Source organism: Mercenaria mercenaria, chromosome 3 (genome assembly GCF_021730395.1).
Source record: "Mercenaria mercenaria strain notata chromosome 3, MADL_Memer_1, whole genome shotgun sequence".
Lineage (NCBI taxonomy): Eukaryota > Metazoa > Mollusca > Bivalvia > Venerida > Veneridae > Mercenaria > Mercenaria mercenaria.
Genome location: NC_069363.1, coordinates 2647965 through 2665007, shown reverse-complemented (window position 1 = coordinate 2665007; position 17043 = coordinate 2647965). Strand labels below are relative to the sequence as shown.

Here is a 17043-nt window from a genome sequence, read left to right as displayed (position 1 = left end):
GGTGATCATTTGACCCAGGTTTCATATGAATCCTTTAAGGGGATTAGGAGATAGAGTGGACTCAAAATGGAAGGCTCAAACCTTTGACCCCGAGTTGTGTCCTTGACCATGAGCCATCATGGCTGACTCATAAGTTCTGCACATCGCCTTGATGAGGTGGTCATTTAACACAAGTTTTATAAAATCCTTCAAGAGGTTTTGGAAATATAGAGTTGACACAAAATGGAAGGCTGAAACCTTTGACCTTGATTTGTGACCTTGTCCTTGAGCGGACATGGCTGACTCATGAGTTCTGTACATCGTCTTGATGAGGTGATCATTTGATACAAGTTTCATGAAAATCCTTCATGGGGTTTAGGAAATATGATGCAGACATGAAAGTCTTACGGGCGGATGGACGGAAGACCATTTCTTAACCCGACCACTTGTCGCAGGGGATTAAAAATAATTACAAGGCCTTGTCAGTGCTACAGATAGAGTTTCAAAAAGTATCAATCAAGTCATGAAAAAAGTGGTTTAAAAGTATTCTATCCAAGCCCATTGGTCTCCAAAATCGGGAGAGAAGCTTGTACTTAAGTTACACACCAAGTTTGATGAAGATCAATCCAGTGTATCATACGAAAAGAAGTTGATTAAAACAATTTTTTTTAGCTCTAGAAACCCCTAAAAGGGGTCAAGCTGAACCACTTGATCAAACTTGGAAGACCTTACCCTGATGCTTCAGACTAAGTTTGGTGTAATTCTGACCAGTAGCCTTAGAGGAGATGTTTATGTAAATTGTGAAATTGTTTTTGCTTTTCTATGTGACAATGAAGTTGACCCTAGCAGCTCCAACTTTGTTTTGGGTTTAACACTGTTTTTCAATAGTACTGTGAAATCATTAATATTTGGGAGGGACTAATTTTCGTGGATTTCATGGCTGAGGCAATCCACGAAATTTAATCCCAACAAACAAGTAAAATTCCTATTCATTTTATGTTCAAAAGTTGAAATCCATGAATTCATATCCCCACGAAACCGACGTTTTGACCAGAACCAAGAAATTAAATGATTTCCCAGTATTTCAGTCATGTAATGGCAGCAATTAACCAGTGTTGCTGGATTCTGTACCAGTACAAACCTGTTCTCCTCAAGTAAGCGCCAACTTCCCCACATGCATCAGTGGTGGAGGACGAACGTTTTCAGACACAACATGTTTTATCAAATCATCATGGACAAATATGCAAACTCATAACCCTTTGATTCATAGATCCGAGCTCTTTCTACTGAGCTAAGTGTGCAGACTGTAGCTCAAACTACAACCAACACAAGTTTGTTACACACCAACTTTGGTGATATGTTAATTTGTATTAAATTTATAACCTGGAAACTATTTTTCTATTCCTTGACCTTTTCCCCTATTGGCCCAAATACAATCCTATGCAAGGTCCAAGCTTACATTATACCCATGTTGGTGGAACATGTCAATCTAAGTTATTTACTGGTAGAAAACTGTCATTCTATGTAAGGTAACAGTTAAGCTGAAATTGAAATAAAATCTCAAACTTTCTCAGCATAAGCTTGTCATATTAAAATACAGTTACTGGATCATACTTGTTTTTTTTTCCCATTTTTTAATAACAGTGACATTGAACTTGCCTAATAGCCTCAAAATGCAATCCACACTTTGGTTTCCGTACAAGCTTGCTATACACCAAGTCTGGTCAGAATATGTCATTTCAAACTTTGGTTATTATATAGCTGGAAAGTGTTTTTTTTTTTTGTAATAGTGACATTGACCTTGCCTAGCAGACTCAAATACAATCCAAAGCTTAGTAATAAAGTTTCCTCACAAACTTGCTTTACACCAATTTTAGTCAGAATAATTATGCAAGTTTTTTGCTAGAAATTGTCTATTTCTGATAGAAGTGACCTTGACCCAAACACCACAAATGTAATGCCAAAATTGTCCTTGTCATTAGTTACCGTAGAAACCCATGTATAATGCGCACCCGTGTATAATGGGCACCCCCGATTTTGGCCCAAAATCCTGGGAAAAAAACATTTTGGGTCAATTTTGAGGTGGATGGAAAACGAAAGTAGAGTTTACATCGACACCGGTAATAAATCTTATTTCCGCGGCGGAGAGCAGTCTCAGTCTCGCAGTACTATCGATTTTTGTTTTCTCGAAAATAAAACCAGTAAAATATTGTTTTATTTGTTGTTTTACCTTTTTAATTAACTATTTTGAATAAATAAACAGCAGCTGATTCAATATTTCGGAATGGTATCTTTCAAAATGACATGAGCTTCTCAATTCAAACCAATATCAAAAGGTGTGATAGTCTTTTTGTCACGAGCAAATAGCCAGTAATTACCGGCAATTAACATGTCACCTCGTGTCAATTATGTTGTTCACAGTTTGATCTTGGTTAAAGATAATTCTCGATCTTTAATTATTATCATGATTTTTGTGATTTATTAACATTTCTTTCATCAAAATACTTTTAGATTGATATGAAATTAATTTTGTTTGAAAGAAAAATAAACCATTCGATCTTTTACGGAACATAATGGCAATCTTAGATTTTAGCGCTGACAGTAAGCGCGGAGAGTAGTTTCCCTTTACCAAAATGGTGAACAAACTTGTTTTGAAGTTGGAAAATTGTCTATACCTGTGTATTATGAGCACCCACGATTCGGGGGTGGTCCCGGGGGTCAAAAAACTGCGCATTATACATGGGTATCTATGGTACTTACCAAGTTTCATAGCAATTTCTCTTCCCCAACTCACATTATTGAATGGACAATACCCAAGTTAGATTTCCAAATAAGTTTGCTGTATACATACCAAGTTTAATGACAATAGTTTATTAACTGTTTTTGCTATAAATGACAATGAGAGTCCTCTATGACCAAGTTTCAGTCACTGACATTGAATCCTTTGCCCTTCATTTCTGTAGGTTCAAAATCCTGTAAACTACCGGGCAGGTTCTTTTATCTGAAGAAGCTCTTTAGATGACTTCTGGAAAGCTGGTGGTTCTACTCACGAGTGATTATTTTGGAATGAGACAACAAAGGGCCCACATTGAACTTTAAAACTACAATGCTGCCATTATACCTTAACTTTGACACTGCAAGGTAAAACCAAACCAGTTAGGAATATAACATCATTTTAAATTCAGAATGAAGTAAATAATAAAACTTGAAAAAAAAAATCAAATCAAGAAAGAAATGTACATCAAATATGAAGATGAAAAATACCATTGCATCTTTATGTGCTTTTTCAACTTGAAAGAAGCATACTTCTAGAGGGAAACTAAACCTCAACTAGAAATATTGTAGAGTCAAACCTGAAAAAAATAATATCAAGTTTCCTTTTTATTTTACAAAATAATAAAATCTAATTTGCACTAGTGCTTGATCTACTAAATCCATAACATATTTCTTTAATTTTAGCTTCATTTATGAATAACCTTGACAACAGCATTACATATTTCTACAGATGGTAGTTAAGAACCTTTTAAATTTTAAGATAGCTTTGATAAAGTAAATTTTACTGCCAATTAATTTTTATGCCTTTCTCCAAATTCAAACCAATAAAAAGTAGAAACTGCCTTTTTCCCCTGAAATTAGTGTAAAATTGCACTTGCCTGCTTGCATTAGCCAATTAAATTCTGGATAGGATGAGTGTACCTTGCTGCAAACTCGACCAATCGGGGGAGTGCTTTTTACGTCGTAACTTTACCAGCAAAAAATGTTTTGAATTACATCGCAAAAAACAATAACAAACTGCATCCGTAACTATATGCTTTAAAATTAAATTGCTTACCAATAATGAATGCGTGCTAGACCGTGATTATTATTATTATCGAATTATTACAAGAAAAACATCTACCATAAGCCAGTCAAGATAAACTTATTTATCCGAGTTAATGTTATTACTGTCACCATTTATTTTCCTGTACTTTGTCAAAGCATGGCAAACCAACATCTGCAGTATATTTGATGAGTGACCGGATGGTGGAGATGACAAAAATACAGTCAAATTTCTGGTGTCAAAAGAAAATTTAAGCAGAATGAATATGATTAATTAAAAAGGAAACGTAGTGTACAAGAGAACATTATTTGTCTACTGTGTGTTATATTTTAAATTTGATTGTTGAACATAATACTTCTTTCATAAAAGTGACAAAAATGTTCTAATACCACCCTTAATATTCTTTAAAATGATATATAACATAAAAGGTATTGTATTATCGATATACAAAGAATAATCAAGTAAACACTTGTAACGTAAAATGTGGATCAAACACTAAGCACTTAAGTTCCATTCTTAAGAATTTCTTTTCATTTTTCGAGTGAAATTCTCATTCAACTTCTCATAAACTGTTGGAAATCTGGACTGCATTCCTAGAACGTGTAAGACCTGTTCACAAACATGTTCAAAATGTATCACTTTCCAGAATACCTTTCCACAAGTTGCACAAATTGAATAGAATTTGTCCATTATACAATGACAATGACAATGACAATACTTTATTTGCTTCAAGGCCTCCGGCCCATGCAAGGTATATACAATATACATATACAAGCTTTCAAAATCTGTATAGTGTGCGTATATAGATATAAACATATAATATAACAGTGTTGCAATATGGGTATTTGTTTCATAAGTATTTACCTCCATCAATCTAACATCTAAATATCTTGCGCTAATAAAGTTTGTAAAAGTTTCTTTCTTTTTTCAAATGCATAATAAAGAAATACCGCTGTTGATTTTATCAGTTCTTCATTTCTTGTAGACATAAGAATATTAAATTTATTAACATCTGGGCGAGTATAATATTTGCTTGGTATATGTAGTACACGGAGATCTCTATAACATCCACAGCGCAACAGGAAATGGTACTCGTCCTCAACAGAATTGGTATCGCATAGTTTACATTTTCTATTTTCTCTTGCGGTATTAGTATATCTTCCTTTCTCAATTTCTAAATCCATACTACCTAATCTAAAATTAACATAAACGTATCTGAACTTTCTCAAATTAAGTACATGCAGGTATAGCTCAAATTCAAACTCATTTTTAAATTCTTTATAATGCACAAGTTTAGCATTTAGGTTTAAATTTACATTCCAATCTTGTTTATAAATATCCTTTAACCTATTTTCAAACATTTTTAAAAAGCCCGACTCATACTGCACATTTTGACTTAACCATACATGACCAAAACCATGACTCATCAAACAATTTTTAACAGCAGTTACCCAGTTTACATGCCCATTCGTATCATCATTTAGCATCATATTATAGCATTTCTTCACAAACCTATCATTGGGCATTTTCAGAATTTTCATCCAGTACTTAATTGACCTTTTGTATGTTGTTATGTATAATGGGTATCTACCACAGTCTCCTAAAATTGCAACATTAGATGTTTTCTGTTTAGCACACATAAACCTTTTACATGCGTAATACTGAGCACGTTCTAGTTCATCAAAACTTATATATGCCCCATATTTCAGAACCGTATAGCAATTGAGGACAAACTTTACAATCAAAAATTTTAAAAAATACAGATTTTGACAATTGACCACAGTTGTATAGTGAATTTAGAATAGAGATTAATATCTTTTCCCTTTAACACATAGGTCATGAACCATACAATTCATAGATAACTGTCTAGTAAATGTCAATCCAACATAACCAAATTTATTTACAACTTCAATCTCAGTATCTTTATATTTCCATTTTTCATTCCTCGCAAGTACGCCGCCATTTTTAAAGACTACAATTTTAGTTTTGCCTTCATTTACTTTTAATTTAAATGTATCACAAAAATCTGACAAAATATTCAGTTGCCTTTGAAGGCCATACACTGTGTCTGCTAATAATGCAACATCATCTGCGAACATTAAAAGAAATAACTTAATAGTATCTGGGTGCAATTGTATACCACCTACGTTATTATTTGAAAGACATCGTTCTAGTTCATCTATAAAGAAACAAAACAAGATAGGACTGGCTAAACAGCCCTGTTTTAAGCCGATCGTACTTTGTATATATTCACTTCTTGAACCATTACATCTAACGCATGCCTTAACATTATGATACATACTTTGAAAACTTTTAAACAAATTACCTTTTATACCATTTTCCTTTAAAATATTCCATAGAATCTGCCTATTTATAGTGTCAAAACATTTTTGAAAATCCACAAAAGCAACATACAGTTTCTGTCTCTTTTTTTTTTAAAATGCGATCTATAACAGACTTTAAAATAAAGGCATTATCAACAGTTGAATAACCTGTTTTAAATCCGGCTTGATTTTCCGAAATCTTATGATACATTTGTACATAAAAATTTAACCTCGAGACAAGAATTCCACAATATATTTTACACAAAACATTCTGTAACGAGATGCCTCTATAGTTCTCTACATTATTTACGTCTCCCTTCTTCTGTAGTGTAATTATAATAGATTCACACCAACTTTCAGGATATTCCCCAGTACTAAAAGCCTATTAAACAATTTTACTAAAATATGAATAATACTCTCAATACCATAAATAAAGAATTCTGGCAATATGTTATCTGGACCAGGTTTTTTCCCTTATACTGTAAATAGACTGTGGCACAGTTTCGGATTGTACTGCAGCACCATTTCCCAGCATGGCGACAGAAAACCAGTCTATTCAATATTCAGTAAACTCTGATTCCACCTTTGATTTATTTGGTAAATTAGTCACAAGTTCCAGTAGTTGGACATTTTCATGTAAGGCTGGCCAGAATTTGCAGTGGATTGACTAAAGATCATGTAAACTTTCTGCTGAGATAGCAACTCCGTATCCTGAGAGGGAAGCAGCAGGTTAATATCTACATCTCCATCTGAAAACACAACTGTTTAATGTGCATACTATATTACAACAATTTTAAGGGAAACAACAGAATTTCATTCTTCTGAACCAGTAACAACTTTTTACATGTAAGAGACTGACAACTTTCCAGGATGAATAAGCCGTAGAGTGTAAATATCAGATGCTGATTCTTTGATAAACTGTCACAGAGAATATATTTTCCTGCCTGAGAGCTTGCAATCTCATGAATATTAGTCAATTATCTTACTACAGTGTAAGTGGGTGTTTCAATCTCATACATTTTATAGCTTGAAATACACATCAATACGTGATTTGCTACTCTGCCTTTTTTCAATTCATCGACATACTATATAATTATGTTTCATTCTTGTCGATGTCCTGCCCATATGCCAACCCCTTACAACACACACAACAAGATCGGTGGAATAGACGGATGCTCACAAATGTTGTTTTGTATGTACAAGTCTGTCGTAAGTTGTTTTAGAAATGTACCAATGGGGATCTAATTCTGCAAGAGCTTGTGAAACAAAAAATTAACTCTGTACACCATGTAATATATTTTTCATTGACTGCAAATTTCACCCTACTGGACTCTGTTATTCTCAAGACAAAGAAAAACAAGAATGGTGCTACTGTATATTATATGTAGCAACATCAAAGGGTTATAACTCTGTCTAAACTGATCACGCAAAAACAATCTGATAATATGCACATCTCTTGGCTGTGAGGCTTCCAATGACATTTCCTTAAACCCTGCAGGCAGTTTTGGAGTCTGTGCAAAAATATCTATGTACACTTTACGTCTAATGTTCAAGATGTGTTTGTGAAACCCGCACGCCCCTAAGATGGCCTCCCCTCATCACTATGACCTTTGTCCTTTGACCAACTTACCCCCAAAATGATAGGTTTTATCTACTGACCACAAAAAACCATCCTTTGAAGTTTGACACCTTGCCAAAGCCAAAGCATTTGTGCGTTATCAAAAGGAAACCCATGGTCAACAGACAGGGAGACAGGCTTTGTGTAAACACTAGTGCTCTTCAGATATAAATATTTCCATTCCCCCTATTCTTTTCCATTGAAAATTATGACGTTCATTTTGTATGAACAGCAAGAGGAAAGGCACAAAATTTATGTGACCGCTGCTTAGTGATAATCAACCGCTGTTTTGACGATGTCCACGTATAGTCAGGGAGAACATTCCTTAGATGACGTCGCAGTTTTCTTTGTGGTGAACAGAATTGCCGGAAGCTGATTGTAATGTTAAATGCCACAAAATATGTGCAATTTATAATGTTATCTTGTTTACAAATGGAAAGGAAATATACAATGTAATGTAAATATATGAAATGAAACTGTTTTTTTCGGTGTTCATGCAAAATGAACCACAGAATAGGATCGGCAAATTAGCAATTCATGGATTTGCCAATCCTATTCTGTCATTCATTTCGCATGAACACCAAGAAAAATCATTTCATTTCTTAAATGTTAACAGATTTCCAGGTCAAAGGTTAGAAACCATTTTTGGTCTCAAGGTCACTGTGACTTTGACCTACTGACTACCAAACAACAGTAGGGGTCATCTACTGACCACAAGCAATCATCCTAGGAAGTCTGACACCTGCAGGTCAAAGCATATTTCAGCTATAAATTGGAAACTGTTTTTAGTATCAAGGTTGCTGCGATCTTGACATTTGGCCAACTAAGCATAAAAAGGTTTCACATCAATTATTCCTATAAAGATTTTCATTCAAAACCCATCAATGGTATAGAAGTAGTACTAGTAGTCTGAACAAATTTACTTGAAAATGACCATTGAAGGGCCATAACTGACAAAGTGCATAACACTTCTTAGTAGTGGAGCTGTCTGTGAAGTTTTGCTGTATTCCAGCTTCCTGAAAAGTCCAGACAAGAATGTTGGGACTGACTGATGAGCAAAGCAGCAATTATATCATCCCCTTAAAATTTTCAGGGTGTAAAATATGCCTGTATGATGGTAATCTTTCGCTACAAAACTTATGTCAAACCACTGTTGGTGAGATTTTACTTAGTCAAGAAAATATTGAAAACAACTCTCTAAGAAATTCTTACCTAGCACCTGCTATAAATATCTTGTTGTTGTACTGTGATGTTGAAATGGTTGCGGACTTCCACAACCTGGTCTCCTGCTGTTTTACACATTACATTGTAATACATTTGTATCCAACCTGACGCAAGCTCCATTGTAATGGAAGTCTGAAACTTATTTGGATCACTCCAGAGTTTGCTTCCTGGAAAAACAAGTAATTGCATCATATAAAGTGGTTGTGACACCAGCAAAGCTCAAATACACAACCTCCAGGTTGAGCTGCCAAAATCTTAACCACCAGACCACAACTCCCCAAATTTCTTGATTATTAGCCTAGTAAAGATTTGGATATTAAATATTCAGCATAAACATTAACACACTGGGTTTGACTTGTCTATCTGTAATTTTATTGTCCCAGTAATGTCAACATTGCCCACAAATAATTCAATGATTACTGTAACAGCTAAATGTCTCCATTCTGTTTTAAGTGCCTGTGTGTTTTGCCCTAGAACAAATCTGGGTTTGACTTTTTAGTGCTTAGAGCTGACATGTAATTTATGCAGCACAACAAATATTAGCTGATAAAAATCCATTTTCTGGCACAGATGCAGCAGTATTTTCATGCTAGTTATCAAAATCAATGACCTGTCATCTTAAGCACGAGTCAATTAAGCCCTTACCCTATCATAAGGCATTCCATTTTTTAGTACAAATCTGTTGTCCTTCGTGGTGGATATCAGTAAATGTTCACTTTAAAGCAACAATATAGATCCTCGTCAAGTTTAAACAGTGTCTGGCAGTTATTTAAACAAGAGGGCCCTGAAGGCCCTGTATCATTCATCTGAAGGTCCTGTATCATTCACCTGAAAGCCCTGTATCATTAACCTGAAGACCCTGTATCATTCACCTGAAGGTCCTGTACTGTTCACCCAAAAGCCCTGTATCATTAACCTGAAGGCCCTGTATCGTTCACTCGAAAGCACTGTATCATTAACCTGAAGGCCCTGTATCATTCACCTGAAGGCCCTGTATCATTAACCTGAAAGCCCTGTATCGTTCACCCGAAAGCCTTGTATCATTAACCTGAAAGCCCTGTATCGTTCCCCAGAAAGCCCTGTATCATTAGCCTAAAGGCCCTGTAGCATTCACCTGTAGGCCCTGTATCATTAACCCAAATGCCCTGTATCGTTCACCCGAAAGCCCTGTATCATTAACCTGAAAGCCCTGTATCGCTCACCAGAAAGCCCTGTATCATTAGCCTGAAGGCCCTGTATCGTTAACCTGAAAGCCCTGTATCGTTCATGTGAAGGTCCTGTATCGTTCACCCGAAGGCCCTGTATCTTACCCCAGATAACCTAGTATTTAACTTTGCTTAGATTTCATTTAACAAATAGTTTGACCATTTCTTTGATCATATACCAATGTTTCAAGATCAGGTAGACAATGTGGCCTCTTCAGCATAAAAAGGTTTCTGATTTGACCTAGTTTTATAACCTTAGATAATACAGTTTCAAACTTGATTTACATTCTGACAAAGTTTTATGAAGTTCAGGTACAAGATGAGGCCTCTAAAATTTTAACAATCTTTTTTTATTATCTTACATAGTGACCTTTGTTTTGAATCAGTTTCAAATATTACTTAGACTTCATCAAGACAGACATGCTGACAAAGATTTATGATAATAAAGTAGAAAGTGTGGGCTCTAGAGCTTTTACGTTTTTCTATGACTTGACATAGTTACTTTTTTAATTTGAACTATGGTAATCTAGTTTTAAAGTGATCTTGACTGTGCAGACACAAATACTCTTACAAAGTTTTATAAAGATCAAGTAGGAAATGTGGCCTCTAAAGAGTCAACAAAGTTTTTTCAATGGTTAGACCCAGTGACCGATTTTTTTTAATCCCAGATGACCCAGTTTAAAACTTGTCTGAGATGTTACTGAGGGAAATATTCTGACAAAGTTTCATTTAAATTAGGCAAAAATTGTTATCTCCACATTGTTAAGAGTGCATAAGTCAAGACGATAGATGCAGAGGTATCACAATAGCTCCCTGAGCACTTTGTTTTCAGGTGAGCTAATATGTAATATTTCAACTGGGTTTAAGTCAAAGATAAATGATAGAATCATGCTGCTAAGACAATTTAACACAAAGGATCAGTGGTTCCTGTATAGAACTGTTTAAGTTATATTTCAACGTGTTTCAGTGGTTCCTGTACAGAACTGTTCCAGTTATATTTCAACGTGTTTCAGTGGTTCCTGTACAGAACTGTTCCAGTTATATTTCAACGTGTTTCAGTGGTTCCTGTACAGAACTGTTCCAGTTATATTTCAACCTGTTACAGTGGTTCCTGTACAGAACTGTTTCAGTTATATTTCAACCTGTTACAGTGGTTCCTGTACAGAACTGTTTCAGTTATATTTCAACCTGTTACAGTGGTTCCTGTACAGAACTGTTCCAGTTATATTTCAACCTGTTACAGTGGTTCCTGTACAGAACTGTTTCAGTTATATTTCAACCTGTTACAGTGGTTCCTGTACAGAACTGTTTCAGTTATATTTCAACCTGTTTCAGTGGTTCCTGTACAGAACTGTTTCAGTTATATTTCAACCTGTTTCAGTGGTTCCTGTACAGAACTGTTTCAGTTATATTTCAACGTGTTTCAGTGGTTCCTGTACAGAACTGCTTAAGTTATATTTCAACCTGTTCCAGTGGTTCCTGTATAGAACTGTTTCAGTTATATTTCAACGTGTGTTGTTCCTGTACAGAACTGTTTCAGTTATATTTCAACCTGTTTCAGTGGTTCCTGTACAGAACTGTTTCAGTTATATTTCAACCTGTTTCAGTGGTTCCTGTACAGAACTGTTTCAGTTATATTTCAACGTGTTTCAGTGGTTCCTGTACAGAACTGTTTCAGTTATATTTCAACCTGTTTCAGTGGTTCCTGTATAGAACTGTTCAAGTTATATTTTAACCGGTTTCATTTCTGAGCTGGAAAACACACTTAGCAGAGTTGTTATAGATGTTTTCATTAAAATCAGCTGTTCTCTGCAACAATCTGACAACTTTCCCACATTAACATACAGCAGAGGCCAAATGACCTTAGATGTAATGTCTTCAGCCAATTATCATGCGAAGCACACACCTTGCCTCTGTTTCAAACCTACGTCATCCCAATTTAAATATTCACACTTGACTTACTGCACTAATGGGTAGGCTTCTAGAGTCTTGAAATTTGTGCCCAAACACAAGGTTTATAAATTTGGAGCCATGATGTTTACCTGTACAGCTCTATCATGGTCAGCATAAGGCTCAGTAATGAACACATCTACACCACAACTTCACAACTGCTCACCCAGTCCCTGTAACATCATGTATACAACCACATTAAGCGACTTTGGAGATCCTGGATTCACCTGCTATTGGATTCTGTCTTGAAGGCTGAAGAAAAACACAAATTGTTTATTCCAATGTATTTTTTACAAGAAACATAGAAATTTCACAAACACCAGGGTTTTAAACTTTGCATCAATCCAACAAATTCTGTTTAAAAAAGGCCATGTCCTGTTATAAGAAGTACAGATACAACAAACATAGATGTGTCATTGCCATATATAATTCTTGATTTGAGTCATTAGTTTGACACTGACCTTTAGGCAGTGTGAAGTCCAGACCAGGATTAGAACACTGACCTGTTCAATTACATTATAAAAGGTACACTAGATTAACACTTTAGCCCACTGCAGCAGAATTCAGCAGAAACAATTTTCCATTTTAAGTAATAGTGACCTTGACCAATGTGATCCCCAAATGTATTTCCAACATCTGTCCTACCTAAACACAAAATTTGCTGACAATAGGTGTACCTTATAACCTAGCTTTTAAACTCCTGTCATTTCACTATTAAACTCGATTTAGATTTCATAGAGACAAATATTCTGACAAAGTTTTGAGATGACCAGGTTGAAAATGTGACTTCTAGAGAGTTTATAATGTTTTTATATGATTAAACCTAGTGACCTATTTTTTTAACTCATGTGACCCAGTTTTGACCTTGATCTAGATTGAATATAGATAAATACTCTGACAAAGATTTATGAAGACTATGCAGAAAATGTAGCCTCTAATGATTGTAAACAATGTTTTTCTTTTAATTGGTCTTTTTAACCCTAGATGACCCAGTTTCAAGTCATGTAAAACTTTACTGTGGGCAACATTCAGACAAAGTTTCATGAAGATTGGGTCACTAATGCAACTTCGAGTGTAAAAAGTAAAATTGTGGATGCTAGGACAGATGACTGATGTTGGACACAGAGTGATCACAATAGCTCTCCTTGAACAGTTCTTGCTAAGATGAACTAAAATGGGTGACTTGCAGGATTGTTTAAAAGACAAGTGTGTTTTCACAGCAAATACTATAGATACAATACTGGAAATATAGTTAAAGCAGTACATGCAGTAGAGTTTTTATTACTATTTTACTTTTGAATAGGCAGACTTTTACCTACCAAATTCTATCCTATAAATTGATATGCCTCCAGATGAACATGCATCAAAACTTCTAATTTTTAAAGCAACAGGTTTCATATATCATATACCTAAAGTGATAAACCTGTATTGCACACTAATATCAAATTGTTCCTATCTGTATATCTAATTTGCTCAGCACGCAGAGCTGTTCTTTCCCAATCTGACATCTCTTCTGATTTGTTCAATGGTTTACCAAACCATTTCCTGACAACCTAGCTCAGACCCTTTCCTTCCAGTGCATTAAATACTTCAAATATAACTAGAACTGTCACAGGAGTGACGAATACCCCCACAATATGGTCTTGTCACAGAAGAATGGCATCTATAGAAAGACATGGCCACAAGAAGGTGCAATTTAAATCGAACTTGGCCTGTATTTTATGATGTTACACCCGTGTACCAAAAACATTTAAATCTGTCAAGAATTGTCACTGGAGTGTTTAACTTTTAGCCTGCTGCTGGCAAGTGATTCTGCCTTTGCGACCAGAGCAGACCAAGATCAGTCTGCATATCCATGCTGGCTGATCACAGTCTGCACTGTTCGCTATTCAGTCAGTAAATTTTCAGTGAACACCCCTTTGAATAATAAATGGTACTGCCCAAACTGAAAGATAGACCAGTCCATTTTAGAAATTCAGCAGGGTAAAGGTTAATGACACCAAAGGTGGAAGAATATAACACAACAGCTCGAGTCTGTGTTAAAAATATCAAATAATAAGAGAGGTACAGATAAAGTGTATAAAAATACTATATTAGTATAATCCTAAGTAAAAAGGGGGCATAATTCAGGAAATATTGGTGCAAGAGTTATGCACCTTGTGCCATATGATGTGGGCGATGATGTGGAACAATTACTTCAAGTTTGAATCAAATGCATTTCGTAATAACTGAGATATAAAGAAAATGCATCAAAATTAACCTTAAATTCTAAGTAAAAGGGGGCATAATTCATTATAAATAGGTGTCAGAGTTATGCACCTTGTGTCATATGATGTGGGTGATAAGGTGGAACATCTACTTTAAGTTTGAATCAAATCCATATAGTAATAAAACCCTTCCAGGCACATAGAAGTTATGGAGCAAAAACCAAATATCTAACCTTTGACCTTGACCTTTGACCATCAGGCATAGGTGATGTGTTCAACACATCATCTGGTCTTGAGGAATAATAATGTGAAATTAAATAAAAATCCTTCCAGGCATATAGATTTCGGGATGGGACTGGACGGGACATGCCAAACGTACTCCTATATAGCCCCCCTCAACATGTTTGGTGGGGGTATAAAAGCCAGTTTTTAGAAGTTGTTGACTCCTACTGAGAAATACGTAAGAATTCAAAAACTTTACACTATCAGTGAGACCTATCATAAAATTTCATTAATCAATTAATATCAGTAACAAGTGTTGTCACAGGAGACAGCATGCTCGACTTTTCCTATGCTGGAAAGTGATATATAGCACTTTTAAGAAACATTTAATGACTCCAATGTGGATAATCCGAGTCAAATGTATTTAGTAACTAGAAGGTTTTTTGTCACAAAAACATATGTCTCCCCCGTATGTATACCTTTAGCTCTGGCGGCCATTATGTGCAGCGAAGCAGAACATGTCGGCGATATGCACAACTAGGTTTGGTACTGATCACTCTTGTGGTTTCGTCGAACTCAGACCAGCAGTTTGACCTGTGAAAGCCAGACAAGGTTTTTCTATTTTTAGTTCCAGTGACTATTTTGTGCAGCAAAGCGGAACCTGACAGCGATATGCAAAACTAGGCTAGGTACTGCACGGAGGGGCACCTGGGGTCTTCCTCCACCATTAAAGCTGGAAAGTCGCCATATGACCTATCATGTGTCGGTGCGACGAGTTTCGTTGAAATCCCGCCAGCAGTTTGACCTGTGAAAGCCGGACAAGCTTGAACCTAGGGCAATACTGTGAACAATTACAGCAGACAAAACTAAAGTACAAAGGTGGGAGGGGAGAATAACAAGACTGAACACCAGTAAAGTTTAAGACTGTTATTTAATTTAACTACCGGTTTCGGTATTAAGAATTTCCTTCATCAGGTTAACTACAGCAGACAGTCAAACCCTGATACTGCACGCAAAATATCCAAGAATGTTAAAATTAAGCCTGCATTAAGCCTGTTGTTTCTGACAAGAATGTTTTTGAAGTTTCGAATATATACATATAGGGAAAGTGACCATGCTATCTGGCGGCCATGATTTTAAATGAATCAGAACAAGGCAGTCTGAAAGACAGCTAAATCCCCCGCCACTGCTATGGATAGTGAAAGGGTAAACCTCTGACCTTAAGCTGTGACCTTGACCTTGAATTGACATGGCTGACTCATGAATTCTGCACAATGTCTTGATGAGGTGATCATTTGACCAAAGTTTCCCTCAAGGGGTTTAGGAGATACAGAACTCAAACCCTTGACCTTGAATTGTGACCTTGACCTTGAGTTGACATGGCTGACTCCTGAGTTCTTGGTGAGGTGATCATTTGACCCAAGTTTGATGAAAATCCTTAAAAGGGTTTATGAGATGCAGAGTGGACACAAAATGGAAGGCTCAAACATTTGACCTTAAGTTGTGACCTTTTTGTTTTGATGAGGTGATCATTTGACCTAAGTTTTATAAAATTCCTTCGAGGGGTTTAGGAGATAATTAGAACGGACACGAAAGGAAAACTAAAACCTTTGACCTTGTGTTGTGACCTTGACCTTGAGCTGGCATGGCTGCTTCATGGGTTCCGCATATCGTCTTGATGAGGTGATCATTTGACCCAAGTTTTATAAAATTCCTTCAAGGGGTTTAGGAAATATAGAGCGGACACCATAAAATGGAAGGCTCAAACCTTTGACCTTGAGCTGTGATCTTGACCTTGAGCCGACAAGGCTGACTCATGGGTTCTGCGCATCGTCTTGATGAGGTGATCATTTGACCCAAGTTTCATGAAAATCCTTCAAGGGGTTTAGGAGATACAGAGCGGACACAAAAGTGTTACGGACAGACGAAAGGACAGACGGACGGAAGGAGACCATTCCTATAACCCCCCACCATTTGTGGCGGGGGATTAATAAACTGAATACTCTTTATAGAAAGTCACCTAAGGGCCATTTGTGTAAATTAATTTCAAAATCAGGCCAGCAGTTTCGTGTAACAAGATTTTTATAGTTTCCACTATTTACATATAGGGAAAGTAACCATTCCCTCTCAGGTGGCTATGTTTTTAACTGAATCTCAATAATTTGAACAATCTTGGTAGAAGATCACACAAGGACCGTTTGTGTAAAATCATTTTAAAATCAGGTCAGCACTTTCATAAAAAAAGATTTTTTAAGTTTCCACTATATACATATAGGTAAAAGTTACCACGCCCCCTGAGGTCATGTTTTTTGACGAAGCATCTTGGTAGAAGTTCACACAAGGACAATTTGTGTGAAATTATTTTAAAGTTGGTCCAGCAGTTTCACACAGGAAGATTTTTAAAATTTAAACTATATGGCTATTTTTTTGACAAATCGAAATAATTTATACAATCTTGGTAGAATGTTACATAAGGACATTTATGTGAAAATAT

General features: G+C 35.9%; 1 long non-coding RNA gene across 1 annotated transcript in view; it reads right to left on the bottom strand.

Annotated features, from left to right (window-relative positions):
- Positions 1-5625: 5625 nt before the first annotated feature.
- LOC128546089 (uncharacterized) overlaps positions 5626-17043 on the bottom strand; it is a 40846-nt gene continuing 29428 nt past the window's right edge. The window contains exons 5-7 of the long non-coding RNA XR_008370075.1: positions 12213-12372; positions 8954-9132; positions 5626-6872 (exon numbers count right to left, since the gene is read on the bottom strand). This is a non-coding gene — a long non-coding RNA (uncharacterized LOC128546089). The remainder of the gene's footprint in view (positions 6873-8953; positions 9133-12212; positions 12373-17043) is intronic.